Here is a 9,148-nt window from a genome sequence, read left to right as displayed (position 1 = left end):
ACTCGTTGTTTTGCTTCTATAGCCTCACTCCGCAATTTTCTAATCGCTTGAGTGTATACATCTCCTATTTACTTGTTTTCAATTTTTCATTGCTTCGAGAATTATTCGGAAAAGTTTTATAATATGGAAACAAACATTCGCAAAACAACTTTTTCTGTGATTCCAAAGACGCATAAACCTAGAGACTAGTAGAGTATCAGAGTTATTTAAATAATCCATTTTGTCTCATGTCAATTGTACAATTACCACTAAAGAAGATGAAAATCAGATTTTCCAAAGTCTACACTACTCCATTCTACACTAATTTTCTCCCGAATAAAAGCTAAAGAACTATTTCTTTTTCCTTTATTACTCCTATTCCTGTTCAAAGGTACTTGTAATTGGCTCAAAGGTTTCAAGCGCAGCTTATTGACTCAATTTTAAATCCTAGACAGAAGCTATCACAAGGTTTTCTCAAATATTTCGCCTATCAGATCATTTTGTTAACGTCTGCGAATTACAGATAAACAAGATTAGTTCATCAAACAATTACTACAGCACAGCAACTGAATACAAACTTGCAAACCTAATCACTATCAATAAAGCGATTACTTAAGTTGTAAGTTAATCACTGTTGTAATGATGTAGAAATTACATAGGCAAATAGACATCTGAAAGATGCTTTCTTTACTTCTCAGCAACATCAAATTGGTTAGTTGAACCAGAAAAAACTTTCTTTGTTTATCCTGACCATACTATCCGAAACTGAATTTAAACAAGACTTCATTAACTATAAAGTCCAATTTTGTGTTCAATTTTCCTTTCTAAGAGTATTCCGTGGTTAGTACGAATGGAAATAGGCAACTATCTTGTTTTGCGTAGTAGACCTATTTAATTTAAAAATTCGACTCTTGTATACAAGTACTGGTATTCTTTAGGACCCCAATGTCTTTTGGATCATAATACAATAAAATTTTGATACTCCCACTGTCTGCGTTAATATCAATCGTTCAACCAAAACTCATTAGATCTAATTATAGTTCTCTATGGACCAGTGATCAAACACAGAAACCATTAAAAGTTATTTTAAAAAAGACGGATGATATTATACTGGTTAGAAGAGAAGATTCCTAAGACAGTGAACTCAATTACATATTTCAGCTCATAAATTGTCATATTGTTCAGGATTCACGGAATTGTATCTGCTTTTCTTGGTATTAGTGCTGTGATGTAGGTGAAGATACGACCTGACTTTGACTTACCTGGAATTTAATTGGGTTTTTGATTCAAGATAATTAGATAACGTAAACACTTTTCTCCAAATTTTCAGGAGCGCAATTGATTTATTTCGGAAAACTTGGTTCTTGTTTTACATGTCGTGTAAATCATTTTTTGAAACAACAGACACAAACTCGTTGTTTTGCTTCTATAGCCTCACTCCGCAATTTTCTAATCGCTTGAGTGTATACATCTCCTATTTACTTGTTTTCAATTTTTCATTGCTTCGAGAATTATTCGGAAAAGTTTTATAATATGGAAACAAACATTCGCAAAACAACTTTTTCTGTGATTCCAAAGACGCATAAACCTAGAGACTAGTAGAGTATCAGAGTTATTTAAATAATCCATTTTGTCTCATGTCAATTGTACAATTACCACTAAAGAAGATGAAAATCAGATTTTCCAAAGTCTACACTACTCCATTCTACACTAATTTTCTCCCGAATAAAAGCTAAAGAACTATTTCTTTTTCCTTTATTACTCCTATTCCTGTTCAAAGGTACTTGTAATTGGCTCAAAGGTTTCAAGCGCAGCTTACTAACTCAATTTTAATTCCCAGACATAATCTATCACAATGTTTTATCAAACATTTCGCCTATCAGATCATTTTGTTAACGTCTGCGAATTACAAATAAAATAAATTAGTTCATCAAACAATTACTACAGCACAGCAATTGAATACAAACATGCAAATCTAATCATTTTCAATAAAATGATTACTTAAGTTGTAAGTTAATCACTGTTGTAATGATGTTGAAACCAAAAACGCAAAACATCTGAAAGCTGCTTTCTGTACCTCTCAACAACATCAGATTGGTTAGTTGAACCAATAAAACCTTTCATTGTTTATTCTGGCTATCCTGTGAGAAATTAAATTTAAACAAGTTTTCAAAAACTATAAAGTTGACTATTTTGGTTCAATTTTCCTTTCAAAGAGTATTCCGTGGTTAGTACGAATGAATATAGGCAACCATCTTGCTCTGCGTAATAGACCTATTCAATAATAAAAACCGGCTCCTGTATACAAATACTGGTACTCTGGCGGACCCCGGTGTCTTTTGAATCATATTACAGCAAACTTTTGAAACTCCGATTGTTTGCGTTAAAATCAATCATTCAACCAAAACCAATTAGAACTAATTATAGTACTCTATGGACCAGTGATTGAAAACGGAAACCTTTATAAATTATAAAAAAGACGGAAGACAATAGAATGGTTAGAAGAGAAGATTCCTAAGACAGTGAAACCAACCATATACTTAAGCTCATAAATATTCATGTTGTTTTTGGCACAAAAAGATTCTCGGAATTGTAACTGCTTTTCTTTGTTTTGGTGCTGTGATGTAAGTAAAGATACAACCTGACTTTGATTTACCTGGAATTTAATTGGGTTTTTGATTCAAGATAGTTAGATAACGTAAACAGTTTTCTTCCAATTTTCAGGAGCGCAATTGATTTATTTCTGATAAATCGGTTCTTGTTTTACTTGTCGTGTAAATCATTTTTTGAAACAACAGACACTAATTCGTTGTTTTGCTTCTATAGCCTCACTCCGCAATTTTCTAATTGCTTGAGTGTATACATCTCATATCTACTTGTTTTCAATTTTTCATTGCTTCGAGAATTATTCAGAAAACTTTTATAATATGGAAACAAACATTCGCAAAACAACTTTTTCTGTGATTCCAAAGACGCATAAACGTAGAGACCCTTAGAGTATAAGAGTTATTTAAATAATCCATTTTGTCGCATATCAATTGTACAATTACCACTAAAGAAGATGAAAATTATATTTTTCCAAAGTCTACACTACTCAATTCTACACTATCATTCTCCCGAATAAAAGCTAAAGAACTATTCCTTTTTCCTTTATTACTCCTACTCCTGTTCAATGGTACTTGTAATTGGCTCAAACGTTTCAAGCGCAGCTTACTAACTCATTTTTAAGTCCCAGACAGAATCTATCACAATGTTTTCTCAAATGTTTCGCCTCTCAGATCATTTTGTTAACGTCTGCGGATTATAAATAAACAAGATTTGTACATCAAACAACTACTACACTACAGCAATTGATTACCAACATGCAAATCTAATCACTATCAATAAAATGATTACTTAAGTTGTAAGTTAATCACTGTTGTAATGATGTTGAAACTAAAAACGCAAATAGACATCTGAAAGCTGCTTTCTGTACCTCTCAACAACATCAGATTTGTTAGTTGAAAACAACTACTGAAAACAACGAGGAATCTTATGTGCTGGACATTTTGTAGCAGCATAACAGGGACATCAGATATTCTGCTTCGTCGCCCAGTTCTTTTATGACCCGCAAACACATGAAATTTGATTACAAATATGTAAAACAAAATGCTGCTTCTAATAGCTGCTCATCAATAACCTTCATTTAGAGTGACACGCACTCACTTGACCTTATCTCTTCGAATAAAAGTAAAAAAAAGTGAGCTTCAGAAACAGGAAGTAATTTTTGAGAGCCAGTTAAGTCACGGGTGAACAGAAATTCATCCCGCGAATGAACAAAAAAGTAGCTCCACTAAATTTGAGAATTGAAGTCGTGCACACACTTCAGTTGAACTTGCATGAACGAGTGAATAAAAGCACATTTGAATTGGTTGTGACGCACATGGTCGTATGCTTTCTTTACTTCTCAACAACATCAAATTGGTTAGTTGAACCAGAAAAAACTTTCATTGTTTATCCTGGCCATCCTATCCGAAACTGAGTTTAAACAAGACTTCAATAACTATAAAGTCCAGTTTTGTGTTCAATTTTCCTTTCTAAGAGTATTCCGTGGTTAGTACGAATGAAAATAGGCAGCTATCTTGTTCTGCGTAGTAGACGTATTTAATTTAAAAATTCGGCTTTTGTATACAAGTACTGGTATTCTTTAGGAACCCAATGTCTTTTGGATCATAATACAATAAAATTTTGATACTCCCACTGTCTGCGTTAATATCAATCGTTCAACCGAAACTCATTCTTGGTACAAAAAGATTCACGGAATTGTATCTGCTTTTCTTGGTATTAGTGCTGTGATGTAGGTGAAGATACGACCTGACTTTGACTTACCTGGAAATTAATTGGGTTTTGGATTCAAGATAGTTAGATAACGTAAACAGTTTTCTCCCAATTTTCAGGAGCGCAATTGATTTATTTCTGCTAAATCGGTTCTTGTTTTACTTGTCGTGTAAATCATTTTTTAAAACAACGGACACAAATTCGTTGTTATGCTTCTATAGCCTCACTCAGCAATTTTCTAATTGCTTGAGTGTATACATCTCATATCTACTTGTTTTCAATTTTTCATTGCTTCGAGAATTATTCGGAAAACTTTTATAATATGGAAACAAACATTCGCAAAACAACTTTTTCTGTGATTCCAACGACGCATAAACGTAGAGACCCTTAGAGTATCAGAGTTATTTAAATAATCCATTTTGTTTCATATCAATTGTACAATTACCATTAAAGAAGATGAAACTCACATTTTCCAAAGTCTACACTACTCAATTCTACACTATCATTCTCCCGAATAAAAGCTAAAGAACTATTCCTTTTTCCTTTATTACTCCTATTCCTGTTCAATGGTACTTGTAATTGGCTCGAACGTTTCAAGCGCAGCTTACTAACTCAATTTTAAGTCCCACACACAATCTATCACAATGTTTTCTCAAATATTTCGCCTATCAGATCATTCTGTTAACGTCTGCGAATTACAAACAAACAAAATTAGTACATCAAACAATTACTACAGCACAGCAATTGAATACAAACATGCAAATCTAATCACTATCATAAAAAATGATTACTTAAGTTGTAATTAATCACTGTTGTAAGGATGTTGAAACTAAAAACGCAAATAGACATCTGAAAGCCGACTTCCGTACCTCTCAACAACATCAGATTGGTTAGTTGAACCAACAAAACCTTTCATTGTTTATTCTGGCCATCCTGTGAGAAATTGACTTTAAACAAGATTTCAAAAACTATAAAATTGACTATTTTGGTTCAATTTTCCTTTCAAAGAGTATTCCGTGGTTAGTACGAATGAATATAGGTAACCATCTTGTTCTGCGTAATAGACCTATTCAGCAAACTTTCGATACTCCGATTGTACTGCGTTAATATCTATCATTCAACCAAAACCAATTAAAACTAATTATAGTACTCTATGGACCAGTGATTGAAAACAGAAATCTTTATAAAATATAAAAAAGACGGATGACAATAGAATGGTTAAAAGAGAAGATTCCTAAGACAGTGAAATCAACCATATGCTTCAGCTCATAAATATTCATGTTGTTTTTCATACAAAAAGATTATCGAATTGTAACTGCTTTTCTTTGTTTTGGTGCTGTGATGTAAGTAAAGATACAACCTGACTTTGATTTACCTGGAATTTAATTGGGGTTTTGATTCAAGATAGTTAGATAACGTAAACAGTTTTCTCCCAATTTTCAGGAGCGCAATTGATTTATTTCTGCTAAATCGGTTCTTGTTTTAGTTGTCGTGTAAATCATTTTTTGAAACAACAGACACAAATTCGTTGTTTTGCTTCTATAGCCTCACTCCGCAATTTTCTAATTGCTTGAGTGTATACATCTCATATTTACTTGTTTTCAATTTTTCATTGCTTCGAGAATTATTCGGAAAAATTTCAAAATATGGAAACAAACATTCGCAAAACAACTTCTTCTGTGATTCCAAAGACGCATAAACGTAGAGACCCTTAGAGTATAAGAGTTATTTAATTAATCCATTTTGTTGCATATCAATTGTACAATTACCACTAAAGAAGATGAAAATCATATTTTCCAAAGTCTACACTACTCAATTCTACACTATCATTCTCCCGAATAAAAGCTAAAGAACTATTCCTTTTTCCTTTATTACTCTTACTCCTGTTCAATGGTACTTTTAATTGGCTCGAACGTTTCACGCGCAGCTTACTAGCTCAATTTTAAGTCCCAGACATAATCTATCACAATGTTTTCTCAAATATTTCGCCTATCAGATCATTGTGTTAACGTCTGCGAAATACAAATAAACAAAATTAGTACATCAAACAATTACTACAGCACAGTAATCGAATTCAAACATGCAAACCTAATCACTATCAATAAAGTGATTACTTAAGTTGTAAGTTAATCACTGTTGTAATGATGTTGAAACTAAAAACGCAAATAGACATCTGAAAGCTGCTTTCTGCACCTCTCAACAACATCAGATTGGCTAGTTGAACCAACAAAACCTTTCATTGTTTATCCAGGCCATCCTGTGAGAAATTGAATTTAAACAAGATTTCAAAAACTATAAAGTTGACTATTTTGGTTCAATTTTCCTTTCAAAAAGTTTTCCGTGGTTAGGACGAATGAATATATGTAATCATCTCTTTCTGCGTAATAGACCTATTCAATAATAAAAACCGGCTCCTGTATAAAAGTACTGGTACTCTGGCGGACCCCGGTGTCTTTTGAATCATATTTCAGCAAACTTTTGATACTCCAATTGTCTGCGTTAATATCAATCATTCAACCAAACCGATTCGAACTAATTATAGTACTCTAAGGACCAGTGATTGAAAACAGAAACCTTTATAAATTATAAAAAAGACGGATGACAATAGAATGGTTAGAAGAGAAGACTCCTAAGACAGTGAAATCAACCATATGCTTCAGCTCATAAATATTCATGTTGTTTTTGGTACAAAAAGATTCTCGGAATTGTAACTGCTTTTCTTTGTTTTAGTGCTGTGATGTAAGTAAAGATACGACCTGACTTTGATTTACCTTGACCTTAAATGAGTTGTTTATTCAAGATGCTTAGATAACGTAAAAAGTTTTCTCCAAATTTTTTGAAACAAGAGAGCCAAATCCATTCTTTTGCTTCTATGGCCTCACTCTGCAACTTTCTAATTGCTTGAGTTGTTACATCTCATATTTACCTGTTTTCAATTTTCTTTGCTTCAAGAGTTATTTGGAAAATTTTTTAATATTGAAACAGTCAATTGCAAAAACACCTTTTTCTTTGATTCCAAAGACGCGTTAACAAAAATATCTAACATCGTTCTTCTCCATTATTAAAATTTAAAACTTTTTTTCATGTTTCCTCGAAATTGTTTGTTCCGATAAATCATATCTGCAAACTTTCTTTCTAATTTTCTTTTCTTCTGCTCGGGTGGCAACTCCTGCTCGAAATTGTTCTAAAATACAAATTTTTTTTATTTCTTCAAAGTTGAAAACCAGGTTTCAAAAAAATGGAACTTTTTTTCTCTACTATTTTAATCTCCTTAGTTGCAATTCGCCTTTTTTGTCACTAATCTTGACCGACCAGCTTGCACAATTGATTGGACTAAAATAATGCCAATCACTTTGGACTTTGGCTTCTGCAGTAAAATTGAGCATATAATATCAAAAGTTGGAAATCAAATCAGGAAAATGAAGTCATTAAAATACAAAATGCAAGTAAATTGAAGCTAGCACTTCAATTTTCTACGGAAAATTTACTGGTTGTTGTCACCTTTTGTGTTTAAATAAAATAACCTATCGATGCTGCAATAGCGTTGCGAGCGGGTTGCATATGGTGGGCCGCAAAAAATTTATTGTACAATTCCGTTTTTTGGCTCTAGTAATTATTCGTCAGAGCAACTGATGACCCTACTGGCGCACAGAATTCTTTGAGCTCCCACTCATAAAAAACAAAACCTGAAAAATAGGCCCCGCTCGTCCAATTTTAGGACCAGTTTTGGTTGAAATTTTTTGTTGCGTTCCTTTTGATGTTTTTGATTTGGTATTTCTAGAAATCAGCTTGATTGCACAGCCAAATACTGTTGTAATTGAGCCTGCCTTAGCCATTCGACTGAAAACAACTAGGAATCTTATGTGCTGGACATTTTTGTAGCAACATAACAGGGACATCAGATATTCTGCTTCGTCGCCCACTTCTTTTATGACCCGCAAACAAATGAAATTTGACTACAAATCTGTAAAACAAAATGCTGCTTCTAATAGCTGCTCAGCAATGACTTTCATTTAGAGTGACACGCATTCACTTGACCTTATCTCTATGAATAAAAGTAAAGAAAAAAGAGCTTCAGAAGCAGGAAGTATTTTTTGAGAGCCAGTTAAGTCACGGGTGAACAGAAATTCATCCCGCGAATGAAAAAAAAACTAGCTCCACTAAATTTGAGAATTGAAGTCGTGCACGCACTTCAGTTGAACTTACATGAACGAGTGAATAAAAGCACAATTGAAGTGGTTGTGACGCACATGGTCATAAACAAAATCCTGAAGACGAATATAAAAACATAGCAGGACACGTCCTGACGCACAATCCAAAGAAATTTTTTTGACTTCCTGACACTAATCTTGACCGACCAACCTACATAATTGATTGAACTAAAAAAAACTTCAGCCATTTTTGGCTTTAAACAAAACAACGTATCAATGCTGCAAAAGTGTAGCAAACAGTTTGCGTATGGTGGGCCGCAAAAAAGTTTTAGGCTACAATTCCATTTCCCGGCTGTAAAAGTTAAAAATCGCCAAAGCAACTGAGGGCCCTACTGGCGCAAAGGACTTTTTGAGCTCCCACTCATCAAAAAACAAAACTTAAAAAAACCCGCTTATTGGTAGTGATATATTTTGGAGAAAAAAAGTCCAGTTTTAGTACCTGTTTCGGATTCAATTAATTTGCTTCGTTTCGTTTGATAGTTGTCAACTGGTATTTCTTGGAATTAGCATGATTGCACAGCCAACTAATGTTTAATCTGAGCCTGCCTCAGCCATTTGACTGAAAACAACGAAAAATCTTAAGCGCTAGTCATTTTTATAATGGCGTAACAGGTACATTATCTATTCTGCTTTAGTGCCCA

The sequence above is a fragment of the Convolutriloba macropyga genome, chromosome 5 (genome assembly GCF_964194025.1).
Source record: "Convolutriloba macropyga chromosome 5, txConMacr16.3, whole genome shotgun sequence".
NCBI classification, from domain to species: Eukaryota; Metazoa; Xenacoelomorpha; order Acoela; family Convolutidae; genus Convolutriloba; species Convolutriloba macropyga.
Note: the sequence above shows the minus strand (reverse complement) of the source record.